The 20606-nt window shown below is 37.7% G+C and overlaps 1 protein-coding gene across 4 annotated transcripts in view; it reads left to right on the top strand.

Annotated features, from left to right (window-relative positions):
* The window catches only part of LOC129774801 (uncharacterized), an 88009-nt gene that overhangs the window by 34441 nt on the left and 32962 nt on the right, over positions 1–20606 (top strand). Inside the window, exons 1-2 of one of the 4 annotated variants that reach the window (XM_055778764.1) lie at positions 3666–3844; positions 4301–4535. The exons of 1 other annotated variant lie outside the window; for it this stretch is intronic. The gene's annotated coding sequence lies outside the window, so the exon portion shown is untranslated. Of the gene's footprint in view, positions 1–3665; positions 4006–4300; positions 4536–20606 lie in introns of those variants that run through there. 2 more of the 4 variants (XM_055778763.1, XM_055778762.1) reach the window with 2 other exon arrangements.

Below are 20606 nucleotides of genomic sequence, written 5' to 3'. Positions count from 1 at the left end.
GATGTATTTGTAGAACATATGGGAATTCATTGTTCCGAGTTTTCCCATTTTCCTTCGAAAGTTTTACTAAAAACTTTCGATTTTTCTCTCGGTAACATTAATACATGTGCACAGACGAACGCAAACAAAATAAATACGGCTCAAATCGGACGATTTCTTCCCCGAGTTTTGCGCTTGGCAACACATTTGGCGATCCATTTGAATTTATATAGATAACTAGCTGACCCGGCAAACTTCGTCCCGCCCAAAATTTGTTTTTTGTTTTCAATACCTTTAAACATTCACGTTTTCTTACTATGAGCAAGTTCATGGGTCCAATCGCAGAACTGTTCATTGATTGATCTTCTATTCGACACCGTTGAATTTACCTTGTACTATAGAATTCCTAGTATTTCTAACAAAACTCATCATTATAATATCAGATTATTTTCAGACACAATTCTCGTTCAAGATTTTTGAACCACTCGCTAATAACATATGTATATATCTCCGTTACATGGAATAAATGTTTTATACAGAAAATATGATAGAATAAAGACCGCCCTAAATCGGACAATTCCATTCTTGAGTTTATCTCTTATCAACACATTCGGTGATCCATTTTCATTTATATAGATAGGAGACGATATAGGAATGCGTTGTATCACATTAAAATCCATTTCCACTTTCGAACGAAGATCAATTTCGTTACCGCAAGCATCGAATGGACTAACAACGTTTGTCAATATGTAATTGTAGAACACATGCGAATTGAATTTTTCGAATTTTCCCATTTTTCTTCAGAGTTTTCCGAAAATTTTCAATTGTCATGTTTGGTTGAAATATTTTTATGGGACCCCCTCTCCTTTCCAGAGGAGGAAGGGGTGTCATGCCATAATAGAATCATTTCTCGTACCCAAAAACCTCCACATCCCAAATTTGGCTCCACTTGCTTAATTAGTTCTCGAGTTATCCAGAAATTTGTATTTCATTTGTATGGCAGCCCTCTTATCCTTAGAGAGGGGCTGGTTCTGTCGAATCACCATAAAAACATTTCGTGTATTCTAACACCTTCACATGCCAAATTTGTTGTCGATTTATCGGCCCCTCCCCCTCTTTTAGGGAGATGGGAGGAGTGTCAAACCACCATAGAAACATTTATTGTTCCCAAAAACCTCCATATGCCAAATATGGTTCCAATTGCTGGATTAATTCTCGAGTAATGCAGAAATTTGTGTTTTATTTGTGCGGCAGCCCCCCTTAGAGAGAAGGCTGGAGTGTCTAACCACCATAGAAACAATTGTTGCACCCTAAAACCTCAATATGCCTAATTTGGTTTCATTTGCTTGATTAATTCTCGAGTATTGCAGAAAATTGTGTTTTATTTGTATGGCAGCTCCTCCTTAGAAAGGGGGGGGGGGGTGGTGGAGTGTCTAACCACCGTAAAAACGTTTATTGCACTTTAAAACCTCCACACGTCAAATTTGGTTTCATTTGCTTGATTAGTTCTCGAGTTATGTAGAAATTTGTGTTTTATTTGTATGGCAGCCCTCCCTTAGAGAGGGGGGGGGGGGTGGAAAGTCTAACCATCATAGAAACATTTATCGCACTCTAAAACTTCAATATGCATAATTTGGTTTCATTTGCTTGATTAATTCTCGAGTAATGCAGAATTTTTTGTTTTATTTGTATGGCAGCTCCCCCTAAGAGAGGGGGTGGAGTGTCTAACCACCGTAAAAACATTTGTTACACTCTAAAACCTCAACATGCCACATTTAATTTCATTTGCTTGATTGATTCTCGAGTTATGAAAAAATTTGTGTTTCATTTGTATGGCAGACATAATGAAAAAAAACAGCATTTACTTTTCGGGCAATCCAATTAGGGTTGCTGGGAAGTTCATACCTGAAACCACCGTCATAGGCATATGATGAAGCTTGATTACGTAAATCTCTACGATGTATGAGTTCCACCAAATTTTACTTTTAAGCTCCATTTGTGACTCACCTGCATCACAGGTATTGAAGAATGACTAATTTACAACAATGATGAGCGATAAAAAAGTTTGACACAAACAACCAACTATTTGATTTCCGATTTCTTTTCCTGAAAATCGACACAAGCTTTCCGGATAACTTAATCTGGTCCTTCTACGAAGAAGTGCTTCGTACGTGTTCTCACATCGCGGAGAATTTTGCTCCTATCATGCTTCTCAAGAACTATTTCGAAAGAATCTTATTTGAAAGCCAATGCGCGTCTTTCACTGAGAAAATGATGCAATTTGTTGTAGAAATCCGAGAGTAATTTTTCCACAGTTTCATAGTAAAAGTTCTCAGTCGATATTGATGTCAAAGGAATGAAACAGGGAAAAAAGAATTGGAAAAAAATATCCTATATTTTCCTATTTTCTCATGGAAGTAAGGCGAGTGCTCGTTCGGCCTCACTGAACGGATAGTCTCGACAGAATTATCTTTTACAATGTATAAAGAGTGCCCCACATCAAGTTGAATCACAGAAAAAACGCTGTAGAAAATAATCTAGTTGACCGATCCTTTCCAAATTTTCAGACAAAAAAATATAAGTCATCAGTATGTTTTTGGCATATATATTTTATTCAACTTCAATACCATAACCGTAAGCTCGCACCATACGCTTAACTCCACTCATAAGGTTTTGTACAACATCTGGCTGCAGCTTCTTCTGTACGGAAAACCATGTTTTCTTCATGTCGTCGTCAGATTTGACCTACTTGGGATATTCCCGTAGTGCATGCTTCAAAATAGCCCATTTTTTTCGATGGAGTTCATGTGTTTGGTTACGAAAGTGACCCCGTTGACGTCGTACCACTCCAGGGCATCCTTTGAATAGTGACACGAAGCTAGATCCGGTCAGAAGATCGTAGGGTCCTCGTGTTGCTTCAACAGAGGAAGCAGACGCTTCTGTAGGTAGATCTGCCTGTTTACAATTCCGGTATTCACGAACGGCGCACTCCATTTGCTACAGGAACAGATCACTTGCCAAGTCATGTATTTCTTGGCAAACTTTGAAAGTTTCTGCTTCCTTATTTCCTCCAGAACATCAAACTTGAGCTAGGCGGTGAAGAACAGTAGCCCAGGAAGCTGTCCGCTTTGACGTAAGTCTCATCATCCATGGAAAACTTCCATGGAGATGAAATCAAGATAAAAAATCATGAGCCGAGAGTTAAACTTTGCCCTTTAAGCTGTTCAAAATTCCGATCATCAACAGGTTCATAACGTCACGCCGGATTAGGTACCGTGGAGATAATAAAAAGAAGCGATCTTTCAATGGGAGTTCGCCTACCAAAACCTTGATACTATTGGTGTGCGTGGAAGGCATACAGATAAAAGCGTTTTTGTGCGACGGAATCGTACGAAACTTTACCAGAAAAGTTCCTCCAAGAAAATAATTCCTGAATTCAAAACAAGATTTATCACTGTGTACCACCGATCGCGAGAGTACGGATGGTACTCTCTTTTTTCTCGGCGACACAATGCTCCGAACTGGTGAACTGGTTGAATGAATTAAGTACATACGCACGGCGTCCCTCTATCTTGTGCTCTTCTGTCATACTCAAATAAAAAAAGCAAAAGATTGATGAATGTATTCATTAGTGTATCCCTTTTGTAGATCATCTGGGTACAATTTCTATTGTGAGTTTTGGCGATAGTAGTGACTCGGTAGACATCCGTCGATCGAGTATACCGTGGAGCTGAGCTAGCCATAGCGCCAGCGGCTCATCGGCAGTAGTTCGAGGCGAGCCTATCAACTGTGCAGAGTGCAACGGTGAACGCGGAAATACTCGACGAAGGAACATTGGTCAACCCCGGGGTTCCGGTGCGAATTCGTATGTTCCAGTTTTTGTTCCGAGTGGTTGGTTGCGGGGTGTTATCTACGGTCCCAGGAATATTTATTTGCTTCGAACAGGGCAAATTGAGTGTCGAAGCGGTCGTGTGAAAATTTATTTCTACTGGCTGATTATCTACTAGGAGAAGAGTGTTGTTTTGGGTGCTATTTTTATTCCTCTTCACTTGCGTTGGTGCGTTCTCATTTTGGCGCTTTCAGCTGTGAACTCGCTGCCCCATCGTCGTCGTTGGGTTTGTTTGTAAACAAACGTGGCACAAGAAGTGGTGCGTGGGGAGAAGCAGAAATATATTGTGAAAGTGGATTATTTGCGAAATGCCCGCGAAAAGTGCCAAAATGACCCCAACGAATGTATTCAAATCGTGACGCGTGACAAACGCAACATCACTGCTGTTTTATTTCATCAACGAAAATCCACCGTTTGGTTTGGTTTCGGCAGCTGTTTATCATTATTCAATACATGTTGTTCAGCGATTGATGATGAAGGAAACTGTTTTGAAAAAAGTGAAGTGATATATCACTGTCGGGAAGAAATAGAATTGAAAGCTGTAAGGGAGAATAAAGAGTTCATCGGAACTATTATCCTTTATATTATAGTATTCCGAAATAGTGATTTGGCTGCTGATGCTGATTATGAGTATAAAATGACAGTTGGAAATGTGATAAATTGTGAGGTAATTCATTTCATATCCGTTTCGTTGTTGAACAAAATCTACATTTCAAATTTTGAATTGAGGAAGCGAAACCACCTGCCCTTCTTGAAAATTAATTTGTTTGTGAACTTTTCTCATCGCAATGATTCCAAGAATATATAAAGATATATAGATATACTAGCTGACCCAGAAAACTTCGTCCCGCCCAAAATTTTTTTTTCGTTATCACATACACATTTTCTTACTAAGCACACGTTCATGGGTCCAATCGCAGAACTGTTCATTGATTTTCTAATCTACCCTTTAAAATTTTTTTTTTTCAAATTTCAGTACTTCTACCAAAACTTGACATTATAATAACACTTCTCGTGCAAAATTTTTCATCCACTTGCAAATAACATGTTTCTCCGTTACATGGAATAAATGTTTGATACAAAAAAAAATATGATAGAATGAAGACAGCCCTAAATCGGACAATTCCTTTCTCGAGTTTTGCTCTTGTCAACACATTTGGCGATTCATTTTTATTTATATACAGTTGTGTCCAAAATAATAGCAGTGCCTGATACTATATCTATATTATTATCACTATTCATGTATGGATGGTTGATGTTATCAACTAATCATATGAATATATAAACCCATATTGTTCATAGCAATACAATTTCGTTCAGTGTATATTTCATTTGACACTTCCGGCTGAGTCCGTTTCGCGTTGTTCAAAATAATAGCAGCGAAAAACGAATTCAAACAAAGTTTGTTTCCATTCGGAGTTTTATACAAGTTTTGCTATTTTGTTAGTTGGTAAGTATATAAAAACTAAGATATGTGCAAGAAAATATGTTTGTTTTGTTTGTATTGCAGAAAATGGGTCGCGGAAAACATTGTTCTGAGGAGCAGCGCAGTTTTATCAAAACGTTGATAAATCAAGGCAAAACTTACAGACAAGTACAGCAAACAGTGGGGTGCTCGGCCAAAACGATAAGCAATGTTTTGAAATGGAAATGGAAGTAATTCGTGATTCGTGGGCAGCAATACCTGATTCTCGCTGCCAAGCACTTGTGGACTCTATGCCGAAATGGTGTGCTGCTGGTATTAAGAATAAGAGCTACGCTACAAAGTACTAAGATGGATAATCATGTTACAGAACAACTTCGAAATCTTTCATCATTTTAATCATGTTTTCCTGGTGTTGACTGGAGTACTGCTATTTTTTTGAACACTAACTTTTTTGAAAAAATGATTATTTTATTGAATAATAAAATGAAATTATGCAACCAATACCATACACTTGATCTATTGAAGCGCTGTTCAAAATACACTATGAAGAAATTCGGAGCAAAGCGCTAATTACAAATTATTATCTTATTTCAGATTTTAAATCAGCACTGCTATTATTTTGAACACAACTGTAGATAGCAGACAATATAGTAGTGCGTTTTATCACATTAAAATCCGTTTCCACTTTCGAACCAAGATCAATTTCGTTACCGCAAACATCAAATGGACTAACAACGCTTGTCAATATGTAATTGTAGCACACATGCGAATTGAATTTTTTGAATTTTCCCATTTTCCGTCAGAGTTTTCCGAAAATATTCAATTGTCATGTTTGGTTGAAATGTGTGCATTTTTTTATGGGACCTCATCTCCTTTCCAGAGGAGGGAGGGGTCTCATACTATCATAGAAACATTTCTCGTACCCAAAAACTCTCACATACCAAATTTGGCTCCATTTGCTTGATTAGTTCTCGAGTTATGCAGAAGTTTGTGTTTTATTTGTATGGCAACCCCCATGCCCTTGGAGAGGGAGTAGGTGGTCGAACCACCATAGACTCATCTATTGGATCCTAAAACCTCCACATGCCAAATTTCGTTTCATTTGCTTGATTAATTCTCGACTTATGCAGAAATTTGTGTTTCATTTTTCATTTGTATGGCAGCCCCTCCCTTAGAGAAGGGGGAGGGGTCTCGAACTACCATATAAACGTTTACATGCCGAAACGTGTTGCTGTTAGAAATCATGTCATGCAAAAACTTAGAAAAACTTAGAGCATTTGATGAGAGGAGGAGAATGATTTCAGAAGTGGATAATTGAGACGCAAATATGCCTTTTTCGCACTGAAACGCATATAAACCATCGAAAAAAACTAAATGGACAATAACTTCGCCAAATATGCTTCTTTTCATACACCCCACAAAAAAATCGCACAAAAAAAACCGCACAAAAACATGTTTTACTGTAATTGATCTCTGGAATAATCGCGTGGTACAAAAGACATTATTGCAAATATTTTTTGTACTTGGTACAAATTGATAAAAAGAAGGGACAATAAAAAATGGTCGAAACAGCAGTACTGTCCCGTTAAAAATGGTACGTTTGGTCAGTCTAATTATAGAAAAATTTTTTATGTTTTTTGTTGTTGTATTGATACGAACAACCCATAAATAGGCAAACATAAATTCAAAATAAAAATAAACCTTTTTTTCTTTGAATTTTGGTACAATTTTTTTATACTGATTTTTTTGTTCTAAAAATACAGATGTACAGTTTTTTTTCAGAAAATTTTACAGAATTGAATGTGGCAACCCTGCCTAAGGGTAACAATTCAAAAATAGGAGAACTCTCAACACTTGAAAAATGATCATAAAGCTGCTTTGAAGCCATGTGATTAGGATACGGATAGGTTCTGATTTCATTTTGCTTTCGCCCAGTTCAGTAACTTCTGTTTCTTCAGCCTCAACACCGACGTAGGTTCGTGTGGCTTCTTCAGATGATGTTAAATATCTTCAAAATCTTTCGATCGCAGTTGAACCTCTCTAGGTTGCGTTTCACGACTGAATCGAGTGAGAGCCATCTTGAGTATTGTATTGAGTATTGAGTATCGATTGTTGCAAATATCTCTGCAATCTATCGAAAAAAGGCGGAGCTTAAATCGCAAAATTACTCTCTCGTCTTTCATTGCCCGTTAAACGAATGCTGCATTTGATTTGCAGTGGTATATAAGTATTGTAACTCACCGATGCATGAGTAGAATTTTATTAATAACACGGGTAGATAAGCACACAAGTGTCCAGAACAAATATATGCGAATTCCCCATTTTCAAATTTAAACCGTTTACGGATTAGGATCATAATGTATAACAATAAGAAATAACATGTCAAACAAATCCTGGAGAATCTCCGTTCCGATTGGTATGAAAATCATCGTAATTCGTTAACGGTGAAAATAGTTATTAGCGTTCACAATATTTTATAAAATTTTATAAAAATATTATTTTTTTCAAATTTGAAGTTTGTTTTTATCCCAATCAAAGTACATCCAGGTTTTTTTACGCGGTTTTTTGCGCGGTTTTTTGCGCGGTTTTTTTACGAGGTTTTTTTTCACGCGGATTTTCCAATTAACGCGGATTTTCCAACTAACGCGGTACCCGCGTAAAAAAAGACCAGTGCAATATCACCAAAAAAAAACCTGGGTGTAATGTAATTTGGTCCGCTCCTACTTATCGCCGACTATATAATAATGGAAATGGTAATTTTGGGTCGCTGCCACCGTACCTACGATGCTTGGAAAAAATCAGATAGAATTGGGACAGTCGACCGGTTGAGTTGTTGTGGGATTGTTCTGTTTTCTGAATCAGCTCCGCCAAAAATGTTGCTGTCTCTTTGTTCTCTGAATCACTGTTGATATTGCCAGGGGCCAGTTTTGCGGAAGAAAATGGTATCATTGTTCTATCGCAACAAACTGTCGTAACGAAACGAGTGGCGAAACAGGTGAAGGAGCCCCGAATGCCAGGGGAAGCCCTTGACACTAGTTCCGCAATGCAAAACACTCTTTTGTGGACTCGAAATCGAAACTTTTACCCAGTTGTAATGTCAGCACGTTTCCAACCCTTTCGCCAGAGTGTGTCGGATAATGTATGGGGATTGTAGCAGCTGCTTTTTTGGGTTTTGCGCAGATCACTACCTTACCGTGCATCATTGGTGTTAATGCAAACGAGAGGTGTTCACTTTAGGATTTGGAAAACAAAACTTTCAAAAACTAATCAATTGTTTTCCAAAAATTAAACAGCTACTCATGAGGAATGTTATATAATGTAAATGCTATATATCGCAACTGATTTTTTAATCGGGTCAACGGTGCAATGTGTGCAACCCTAAAGCCACGTGCTGCTGCTATTATAGCCGTATTTTTTGTTGCGGTAGGCTTTCCGAGATGACCTTGAGTCATATTTTATTTGCTGCGGTGCAAAGTTTTCACGTTCAGGGCGCTGCTTCACTTCTCCACTGCTCCACATGTGCTAAGAATATAAATAATGGCTACCAGTGTGTTCATGCGAGAAGAAGACCGCTCTAGAGTAGCCAACCGACCGAGAATAGTTTCATATCTTGCAATCGAGATTGATTCGATTGGTTTGATAAGAACCTACCCAACAATAATCATTTGATTACAGTTAGTTAGATCAGTATTTACGCACAGAATTTGAGATGGGTGCAGCAATCCATTCTCATTGTGGAAGTTCCGATGGTTCGGATTTGAAAAAAGTTAATAAAAACGTCGGTCACTGTGGAAATCACTAGAGTGGGAAGAGAATTGATTTATTGGTAAGAATCAATTCCTCCTCTAATCAATCGGCCGCTGTTACGTTTCTCTCGATTATACAAAACTTCCTACATTCTAGATGGAAGCTACCAAAAATTATATTTTTATTTATTCAGTGATTTCATGATCAATTTTAATTGCGACTGATCATTGAACTTTTTTTCGAAAAATTATTAATCGAAAACCAGCTGTCTGATCAAAATATATTGTCTGAACAAGTGTTTGGAATGTCAATGAACTTTCTACTGGATTAATATATTAGATACACTGTTAGTAAATCTTCCTCAAAATTGAATTTTCATCACATAAAAAGTAGTTATTTTTCGAGAACTACCAGTCTAAGGATAAAACGTTCTATCTAATTTTCTGCATATAGATTCGATCACATCATTTCTGATAAACCGTTACGATTTCGAAAAGTATTGGAATCTCAATATTTAAAAAATCCTATCTCCATTTTGGTGAGTAAGACACTGCACAACTATCCATTAAACTCGGTTAAATGAAAACAGTATGATGATAATATATAAAAAATATAGATCTAGTATCAAATTAAATGATTGAGTTTATAGTTTGTTGCATTTCAAATGTTTCTTTTCCTAAACAGTTCGTTGACTTTCCAACAGCTTTGACGAACACTATACTTTTATCAGAAGCTAGATTACGAGTTACGATTTCTTTCAAACTGGTCAATGATTGATAGACGAAATCATCCTCAATTAAAATTAATCATATGATTATGACAATTGTAACTTCGGGTGGATGAAACTTTAAGCATTAAATGAATCTGATAGGGCTGAGCCGGAACAAAATCGGACGAGGAATCGCGCTATGATATTTGCACTGTCTATTTTCCTATTTCCCCTGTGATTATCATTGTCAGTCAGGAATTATAGTTATCAGGATAAACTGCGGTGAGTGATGCGATGATATGAGCGACAGCGGCAAACCAGCGGTTTGATTTTTGTTCCAAGTGCTAGAAATATTTAGTAATCGTTGAGGATTCTCATATTTCACGACGTTTTGACTTATAACAAACTGATTTCATATTCGCAACTGATTTCATATTATAACACTATGGAATTCATTTTTAAAATTTGGCTGATATTTTCCATTCCAAGTGACCAATTTTGTAATATATTTGAAAGAATTTTGATGATTCTCCGTAACAATCAATTCGTAAAAGATCAAAGTGCTGTTAGACTTCAAATACATAGTCATTTTTCAAAGTGGAACGGCATAATTGAGCGGAAAGTCAATCAGGGCGTGGCTTAAGTTCTATGCCGAAGCACGGTCATCGGAATTATGTACCAAATTGACGGAAGCTGGAACCAGTTTAATTAGGCGACGGCAAAGACATCCAAAATGGATTTTTCCTATGCCGAACGTATAGGTAAGGTTTTCTTAATTGGACTTTTTCAAGGCTTTAGGCGAATGAACTGCAAAAGTTTCAAACCTCTATAATTCAACACACACACATCTTGGGAAGGGTTTTTATTCACCCGAATCCCTGTACTTATGAGTGGTGAAACACCAATCACAGTTGTTCATAGAGTTCGAATGCTTTCTTTAGAATCTAGATCTAGAGTCTAGATATTAAATAGTTTATGTATCTTTGTTACGGCAAATCGTCAGTTGTTTTCCTGTTCCCGTGCGGTTCCATCGGATTCTTACGCACCCGGTTTGGATTCCATTAGCTTCTGGCAAGTGGTGACCGGGATGGCGTATCAACAAACTTGGATCCTATCCCACAGTTGCTGCTTATTTTTCCACTTCTCCGTGTACCGACCTTTTCACGATCTCTCATAGGTTTTCTATAGGGTTCAGATCCGGTGACTGTGCTGGCCACTCCATGTCGTCTACTTTGTTATCTTGAAACCTCTTTTTGACGGTCTTGTGCTACGGTGTGCTTTGGATCGTTATCCTCCCACTCGGCGTATGATAGCATAACATCCCTTAGGATTGTTGACTCCTCCATGCTTGATTGTCTTCGTGGTATACTGTGGCATGTAAGCGCAGCCTATTGGGCGATGGACCCAAGTTTTTCCGTCCGAGCTGATGAGGTTTACCTTCGTTTCATCCGACCACAGTATCTTTTTCGCCACAGCTTTTTCTTCTTTGGTCCGATCCAATCGGACTGGTCTTCCGCGAACTGCGCCTTCGGATGCTTCGGCGTCAGCATCGGGACTTTCCGGGGGGGGTTTTCACCGCCTAGCCCTTTGCTCCACCAGCCGCCGCTGAACTGTCCGGGAACTCACGGACAAGTTCAGTTTGTCCTGCATCTTTTTCGAGTCCTTGAAGGGATTTTATTGGAGACCCGTTTTATTGCAGAGTCATCCTTTGCGTCCAGTCGTTTCAGATTTTTAGCGGTTGTGTAGGGGATCAAAAACGAAGGTTTTGGGTCGTCTCAAGTACTCTGCGATTTCGCGTAGGCTGCTACCTGCCTTGGACATATTGCGGATGACCATCCACTGTGTTTCCGTGCAACTATGAGCTCGACCCATTTTACGTTGACTGCAACTAGAATTCGAGAATTAAAACTTTACATACTTCTTGTTTTCATGATAAATACTTACCAGGATCCGAAAAACACAAAATACCACCGAAAAACAAAAAATACTACCGAAAAACAATCAATTTTGTTCAAAATCGGTCGAAACAACATTTGAAACAGCCGAAACGAGTAACTGGTACTGGATGGGTTTATTTTTCCTCAAAGTTTTATAACTTTTTTTTGCTCGAGCAGTGGTCTTAATGTTTTATCTGACACTATATGTCAAACAAAAAAAACGTCACTTTCTTATGAAAAAGTATTACCCTTGATAATTCTTTTTGCTGCCGGTGGAGTTTTTTCAAGGACGAGACTGTGGATAAGTTTTTTAAATTGACCTTTTTATGGTTTGTGGCGAATGAACTGCAAGAGTTTAAAGTCTATAATTGAATACTCTCTCTTTGCCTCTTTGCTCCCTCTCTCCTCATTCTCCCTCTCTCTCTCTTCTTTTTATTTCTTCTTTCTATTTTCTCTCCTCTCTTCTTTTCTCTCTCTCTCTTTCTCTCTACTCTCTGTCTTCTTTCTTCCTCTCTCCTCTCTGCCTCATTTATCTCTGTCTCTGTCTTCTTTCTCTTTCTCGCTTTCTTTCTCTCTATTTATCTCTTTTTTTCTTTCCTCTCTTTTTCCTCTCTCCTCTCTCTCTTCATTCTCTCTCTTTTCTTGAAGCAATGATCATATATAACAACATACGACGAATGTGGTCAAAACTAGAAACAAAGAAAAAAATAGAAGGATGGTGTTCTAGATTCGATCGCATTATGATCATAGTACAGGAGTTTTTCACTACATATACAGCCATTCCATGGCAAACCGATATAGCGGTTCCCAGATTTTCGTGAAAGTGCAAGAAATTTTGATTTTGTTTTCATAATTATTAATTGTATTTGTTTCTTTATAGTTTACATCAGAACCAAAGGCGCGATATTTTTTTAATTTTTTTTCTTGAAAGCTGTGGTTTTTTTACATTATATATTCAAAAATTAGATAGGTGCTTTATTCTGTTTTTTAGTCATCATTTTTCAAAGTTTGAATATTTTGGTTGCGATAGCCTAATGTACAGAAAATAGGAATATAGGAAAATTCTTTTTTGAAAATTGAGAAAAAGGCATTTTTTGGAAATAGAAGACATTTTGTTTTTTTCAGGGCATCGGTTAACTTTGAAATATAACTTAAAAACGAAAAAAACACCTGTCTGATTTTTGGATATGTTAGGTAAAAAAAAGCCTCAGTGTTCAAGGAAAAATATAAAAATATATAGCGCCTTTGATGCCGAGACAATGAAACTATAAAAAACGAATACAATCAATAATAACAAACACAAAATTCGAATTTTCTGCAGCTGTAGCATTTTTCAAAAAAGATCATCCAATTGACTTTAATTTGATATGTTGATCATTTGAATCGGTCGAGTAGTTTGAAAGTTATGAATTTAAAAAAAAAATTGTGGAAAAAGTGGAAAAAATTTAATTTTCGGATCACCCTAAAATGGAAATGGTTACCCTAAAAAAATAAATACAAAACTATGGATGGATTATACCTATGATACAACCGCAACGTGACGTAGAACTGCCGTTGGCTTAGTACTCATGTTTGTTTCTTCAATTAGTAATATTCGCACCTCGGATATTCCTCATTAGGTACAATATCGCCGCTGTGTAGAGCTATCTTTTGTGTGTATTGATGAAATTATTGATTAAACTAGTGAACGAATGAAACAATTTACGAATTCAATTGCAAACAAATCCCAATTTAGGTCAATTCATGCATTATGGTAGTAGTTATCGCAGCAAATAGTGATCAACATTTTGCCTAATCATTAAACGATATAGAATTTCAGTGAGCTGGCGATACATAACACATGACGAAGGGATATCTTCCAATGCAGTCTTGAATAACCGAGCCAAAGCGTTGCATTGGTAGACCGTGTTAGAAAAACGAATTCCGGATTGTAAAAATGCATGGTGGTATAAAAATACTGCCGACTTTAATATATCTGCAATGCCGATTCTCCCAACTTCTTGATTTCGGAATCTGTATTGGGAAAACACCTTCCGATTTTCAAAAATGCAGGCGAGTACAAAAGTACCTGCAGCTTGCATCTATTTTGCAATGCCAATTTCCCCAGGCCCCATGGTTTAGAAATCTGTGTTAGGGAAACATTTGCAAAAAAAACAAAGAGTACAAAAGTACCCGCTGCTTGCATCTATTGTGCAATGTCAATTTCCCCAGGCTCTGTGGTTTTGAAGTTTGTGTTAGGGAAACATTCCGATTTGCAGAAACGCAAGTGAGTTCAAAAGTACCCGCGGTTTGCATCTCTTTTGCAATGCCGATTTCCCCTGGCTCGATGGTTTAGAAATCTGTGTTAGGGAAACATCCATTCATTCCAGCGATCGTACCTTAATCGTTGCACAATCATAACTGAGTGGATTTCCAAGCGGCACTTATATACCGATTGTTGTGATTTTAATAGCCTGTTTTAAAAGCAATTTTAGGACTCTTGATAGGAGTTTTTGGATAAAAACGTAACAAGCATATAACGCGTAGACATTTTATGTTTTGAATGATGTGTTTATCATATCATTTCGTTGAGTTGTTTAGGAGGTATTAACGCTCAAAATTTGGTTGCTCCGGCGTAACGTTTTCGTTTCCGAAACTGTGAATTTTCGCCCCAAAATGAAAGTCCTACGTCAAAAGAACGGATCTAACGTTTTGCAATAAAGAACAAAATTACCACTTTTCACGGAAATCTGAGAACTACTATATCGGTTTGTCATGAAGTTCAAAACTTCGGGTTGTCCGATTTGGGTCAAATATGCACAGTTTTGTTGTAAAATTTGTTGGCATTCTAAAGGTTCATAATACCTCTCTCAGAGGTCATGGTCCGAAAAATACTAACAATCAATTTTTACAATCTTCTCTTGGTCCCAATTTTTTATCACTTAAGAAGTTTTGCAATGCGAGAAAAAGGTGATCACCGCTTGGTGCCAGGTTCGGACTATATGGTGGATGCATTTCCTAACGAAGCTCCCGGAGTTTCTGGCGAGTCATTACAGACGTGTGTGGCCTTGTGTAGTCCTGATGGAACACAACACAAATAAAAAAAATAATTAAAATAAACAATACAACTGCTCATTCACAATTTAGGCGGCCTAGCTTGCATTTTCGTCCTTATCTAAGAAATAGTGCAAAATGTGCCGAATTTTCTCTTTGTTGATTTCCATTGTTAACACCCTGTAACTCACAACTGAATGGAACAAACAAAAAACAGCAAAATATTTTTTTAAGTGTGAAATGACACCTTTATAAAGAGCATAAACTTAAAATTCAATGATCGATATTACGCGAGATATCGATCACAAAATATTGGATTTCTCCCCAACCTCATATAATGTTAGGAAGAAACGAAATTTAACGAGTAATTCTTTATTAGAATTTTTGGGGAGCCCTAATGAGTTATTTAGTCATAATTGTCATAAAAGCCTTCAAAAGCCAATTTTCCAAGACTTTCATGAAGCGTCACATTGAATAATTTGATTGAGATTTTTTTTTGCCCAAGTATTTCAAAATGTGGTGACGGCGTTCGACCTGCAACTTCCTGATGTAGTTATTGATCATGTGTGAGTATTTAGTATGCACTGAAAACACAATTTCTCGAAGATCAACAACGACCAATGACGGCTCTAAGGAATTCAGTTCTGATAAACATTGGATATCGGCTGCTGTTAGTGGAATGTTTCAATAAAAACTCCACATTGTGCACTCTATCGTTTCCGTCAGCATATTTTTTTGAAAGGCATGATGCTGATAAAGAGATCAGAGTCACTGGGAAAAATGCGCCGAGCCTGCTCTAATTTGCGTTGCAGTTCTGATTTCAAACCGCCTTCGCGTTTTCGAAGCTAATCGAGTAAAATTATGCTTTGTTCTTACAAGATAATCGATAATTGTTTGCGCTCTCGAATTCAAATCAAATATGGATTCTTTGTCACAACGGCTCACATCGTTTGAAACCGTTAGCCTGTTTATGTTTGAGTAAGATACGACTGAACGGAAGGAACATGAATGTAACAATGTCACGTTCGCGGCTCGAGAATGACGATGAAAGAGCTTAAATCTAATCTAAACTCCCAAATTGGATGACAAAGAGCAAACCAGTCATGTACATTGCTGCTGTTCAAACGCTTGCGGTTTGGTTTGTTTGGTTGGGAAGACAAGCTTTAGTTTCCAATTTGCTCATATCTTCTCATCTGTGGAGTGAATGCGCGGAGCTTCGTATGGAGATTGATTTTGTAATTTACAGGACTTCAGCAAAATCAGGCCACAGAATCGCAATTTCTTGTCTGTTCTGTCTCCTCTCTGCCATGAAAAACTAATTACCGAAACATCGAGCAGCTTCTGTTTCGTTGCACTTGGAAATGTGCTTATCACGAGGAGTGCAATGCTGCTCTGTGCTAGCACTAATCGGGTTGCAGGTTAGGACACTTTGTGCAATTACATCGGCCCTTGTTAGCTGTCTCATAATTCAACCCTGTCATCGGAATAGAGATTGCTTATGACAACGAGACGTGGCCGCTGGCATCAAGGCATGAAGATACGGATTGTTAACTGGGCCAAGCTTGATGGTAAATGACGAACCGTGGCAGTGAATTGCCAGCAGGGATAGTGACAAGCGTATAAAAACGAAATTATTCATCGCTCTCGTGTTGTGTGTTTTCATATGACGGTGGCCCTTCTTCTCGACGGGACAACGACTGAGACGGAGATTTATCCTCGAATCTCACTTGATTCTCACAAGAGCCATTATTTTTAGTGCATCGTTGTACGTGACCTCAGCATCGGATGCTTCCGTTCACCTGTCCCCTGACGAATTGATTCAATCTCCTCGGGGGAAGGGATGGACCAATAAAAAAATGAACGTTATATGAAAAGGTTCTTAGGGATATGTACTTTTTGGGGTCAAATTAACACGTTAAGCCCCAAATTTTTCTTGCTGCGCTTTCCATTGAGCGCGCATCAAGAGCGTTTGCACAACACAGTGTTGGTCCTAGTTCCCAAAGATACTTATTGTACAAATAGAAAACGTTGGGCTCAACGTGTTAAAAGCGTTGCTCGCGTTGATAATTATGAAAATCAAGAGCCAGAGATAATGGCAAATTTCTCGACGCGACACTATTTTATTACGCTATGTGCAAACAAAGAAATGTACGAAGTCCAACATTTCAAAGATGCAGAACACTGTGAACAACGCAGAAGTTAGAGCATCGTAGCCATAATATCTAAATCTTCATCGGTAATACATCCAGGCACGTTTTCGATTTACGGCCTAAAATGTTTCGTTATTACGGCAAAAATGAGGATTGGTTCAAAAATCACTTTTGTACAGAATAGAAAAAATATTTGCGAGACAATAACTTAAGCAACATGCAAATTAGGTATATATACATACACATATTCCATGTAATATGAATTTGTTTCATTTTTGTTTATAGATTATTGTTGGTTTTTATGTATGTATGTTGTATGTATTGTTTGTTTTATGTTTATGTTATGTATGTATTTTTGATTTAAATGAACTAAATTTAAATTAATTAAATTTTTTATTCAAATAAAATGAAAAGATAAAATGCATTTTGAATGATAAACCATGTTACATATTTAACACATTTGAACCGATTTGATCGAATTTGTATGAATTTGTTATTCTAATTGATTCCTTATACGGATTTTCGTTTTGCGGCCGAATTTCGTGGAACGTATCTAGGCCGTAAAGCGATGAATGGGTGTAGTGTAGGGCATAATAACTATCTTTATTTAAAAGACTGGCCATTTGAACTATATTGTTGTGTTTAGGCGCGAAATATTCAAAAAACTAAAATTCCAGTGTTTCATAACTAACTATTCATAACCAGAAACGTCAATTTCACATGAATTACAATAAGTTTCTAATTCGTAGGTCATCCTTAGTTCTTAATCAGTTCAAATAACCTATTCGGGGTGGTTTTGACCGAGCTGCGCCATGTTGTAGTGTGTATAGCAGAGCGCAGAGGATTCATTAAATTCATGACATGCCTTTCCGGATTTTATAAATTCATGCAAAATTGCCCAATTATCCCGGTGTTGTTATGCAAAACCAGGAATAAATGATTCAAAAGTACTTCATTGCACTGCTGACTGTGCATTCGTGTTGAACCAGACCTTTTTGAAAATATTTTCTTCAAACCATCAAACTGCCGCCTGCAATGTTACGAGTTTGAAAATTACATGACACGTTCCGTAAGTCCTTCAAGAAATTCTATTCAAGTTGAATTTCTTTTTATCAGAGAAGCTCTCCTGAAATAGGGAAACCCATGGGATTAGCTTCCACATTAGTTTCTGGACCCGCAGCTTTGGAGATGGGATTTCTATGGTTCGGGGAGAATTTTCTCAAAAAGGCCTGATTTAGATAGCTCACCATCAATACGAATGAACAGTTGTTTGTTCCATTCAGTTGTGAGTTACATGATGTTAACAATGGAAGCCAACAAAGAGACAATTTGGTACATTTTACACTTTTTCTTTTATAAAGGTGAAAATGTCGCTGCCGCTGAAATTGTAGATTGTGTTAATGGTGCCGATACTGTAAAGTACGTGCAATTTTTTTATTTAATTTTTTTTTTGATTTTTTTTAGTGCAAAACACTAAATTCAGATCTCTACTGTCAACAAACGGACCGTTTGAAGCTAGCGAATGACCAGAAACGTCCAGAATTGGCCAACAGAGGAGGCGTCGTGTTCCATTTGGTGCCAGGTCCGGACTATATCCATCAGGATATAGTCCGGACCTGGCACCAAACGATTACCACCTTTTTCTCGCATTGCAAAACTTCCTGAGTGATAAGAAATTGGATAAAAAGAAAGTATCGTTGGCTCCAAATCAATGTTTTGCAGAGTTTGTTTTCCCGAGTTTTTTCGAGATCAAATTCGACAGCCACATTTGCATCATTTGAAGGGGATGAAAAGCATAAGAAGCTTTTTGGAGACGGTTCGAAAATGTTAACAATGAATCTGGAATAACTGCTTTAATAAAAAAAAGTTGCTGTTAAGAATCACATTTATACGTAGAACACAAGCTAAAAGTAATATCTTGGAAGAGATGCTGATAGAAATCATTGATGATTTCCGGTTGCTATCCTTACAACTCGACAATAACAACTTTTCATGTTTTCTCTGAAAAATTAACATTAATTTTTAACTTGTAACATTTTTATGTATAAATTAGCGCGATTTTAATGTTATTTGATCTTTTTCATATAGAAAAATGTCAAGAACATGTAAAACGCGAGAATTTACACACAACAATGTCAAACATTATTTAAAAAAAAAACCATAAAAAATACCATTCATTCCAAAAACTATAAAAGATAGAAAGTTAATGCCTTCGACATAAGGTAATATTTCAATGAGATCTAAAATTTTGTCAAATACGCCAAATCGCTATCTTAACTTTAAACAAAATTAGGATTAGTAGTAACCTTTTCAAAAAAAAAAACATGAATAAGTTGTTGTTAGAAAAACTTTTTCTTCCAATGTATGGGTGACTTGTTGGAAATTGAAAGAGCTATTCAGATATTTTTTTTTGAGAATTAAAAAAATACGCTTTGAAGAAAAACGAATTTCTGCTCCCTAAGGTGAAAAATGTTATCTGAGATGGTGCTGTCAACCCCTAAGACGAATTGGCATGGAATCTGTCTATAGCGGATATACTTATGCTCCTTTGGGAATAACAGTTTATCGGCGGTTTAGTGAACTTAAAATGAGCCGATGCACCTTGCTCTGGAAGGCCAAAAGAGGCTACGAATCTAGAAATCGTAAAACAAGAGCATCGACTCGTTTTGAACGATCATAAAGTGAAGTTACGCCAGTTACCTGAGGAAGTACACATTTCAAAAGAATGGGATACATTTTGCACGACATTTTGGACCGGAAAAAGCTATCCGTGCGATGGGTGCCGCGTTTGCTGACCGTCGACCAAAAACACCGACGCGTTGATAACAAAATAGCCTGTTTGGCGTTGTGGAAGCGTAATCGAGTGACCTTCTTCCAACGTTTTGTGATAATGGATAAAACGTTATCACACTCCTGAGTCCATTAGGCAATCTGAGTGGCTGACAAGCCACGAAAGCCGGCCAAAAGACCAATGGGCTGCCTTCCTCGGGCCCGAAGGGTGACTACTAAATTCGATCTGGCGACAAGATACAGCTCGCACGACCAAACAACGTGCTCGATGTCGTGGTAACCTTGGCCACAAACACAAAGATTGTTGTCGGCAAGATTAATACGAAAGAGTAGCGCATCTAACGAACAGTGATTGGACATGAGTCGGGAGAAGGTGCGAATAAAGTCCCGACTCAAGTCCAGACTTTTGAACCATGGTTTGAGGCTAACCTTAGGGATAATCGAGTGGAGCCACCGGCCCAATTCATCTTCGTTCCATTTGCGTTGCCAGTGAACTATGGTATTTTTGCGGACTAAAGAATAAAATTGGCCTTCGTTTTTTAGGAAGTGCATGGCATTATCTTCATTAACCCTTTTCCGTACAACATCGAGTCTCACTCGTGGGTACTTGAATAACATAGGGCGTTAATTACCTGCAGAAGTGAAAAAAAATTACCGGAGAGTATTATGCAGCGTTATTGGACAAACTGCACGACGAAATAAAGTAAAAACGTATGGCAAAGAACAAAGCTCTGTACCATCATGACAACGCACCGTCTCATACGTTCTTGAAAGCGATGGTCAAGTTGGACTAATCAATTATTCTCCAGACTTGGCCCTCGGCGACTATTATATGTTCCCATACCTCAAGCGGTGGCTCCAGGGAAAGAGATTCACATGGTATCGAATGAGGAAGTCATCGCAGAAACTTAGGCATATTTCGAACACTTAGACATTTCGTACTACA

This window comes from Toxorhynchites rutilus, chromosome 3, assembly GCF_029784135.1.
Source record: "Toxorhynchites rutilus septentrionalis strain SRP chromosome 3, ASM2978413v1, whole genome shotgun sequence".
NCBI classification, from domain to species: Eukaryota; Metazoa; Arthropoda; class Insecta; order Diptera; family Culicidae; genus Toxorhynchites; species Toxorhynchites rutilus.
Note: the sequence above shows the minus strand (reverse complement) of the source record. Positions and strands in the feature narration are given on the sequence as shown.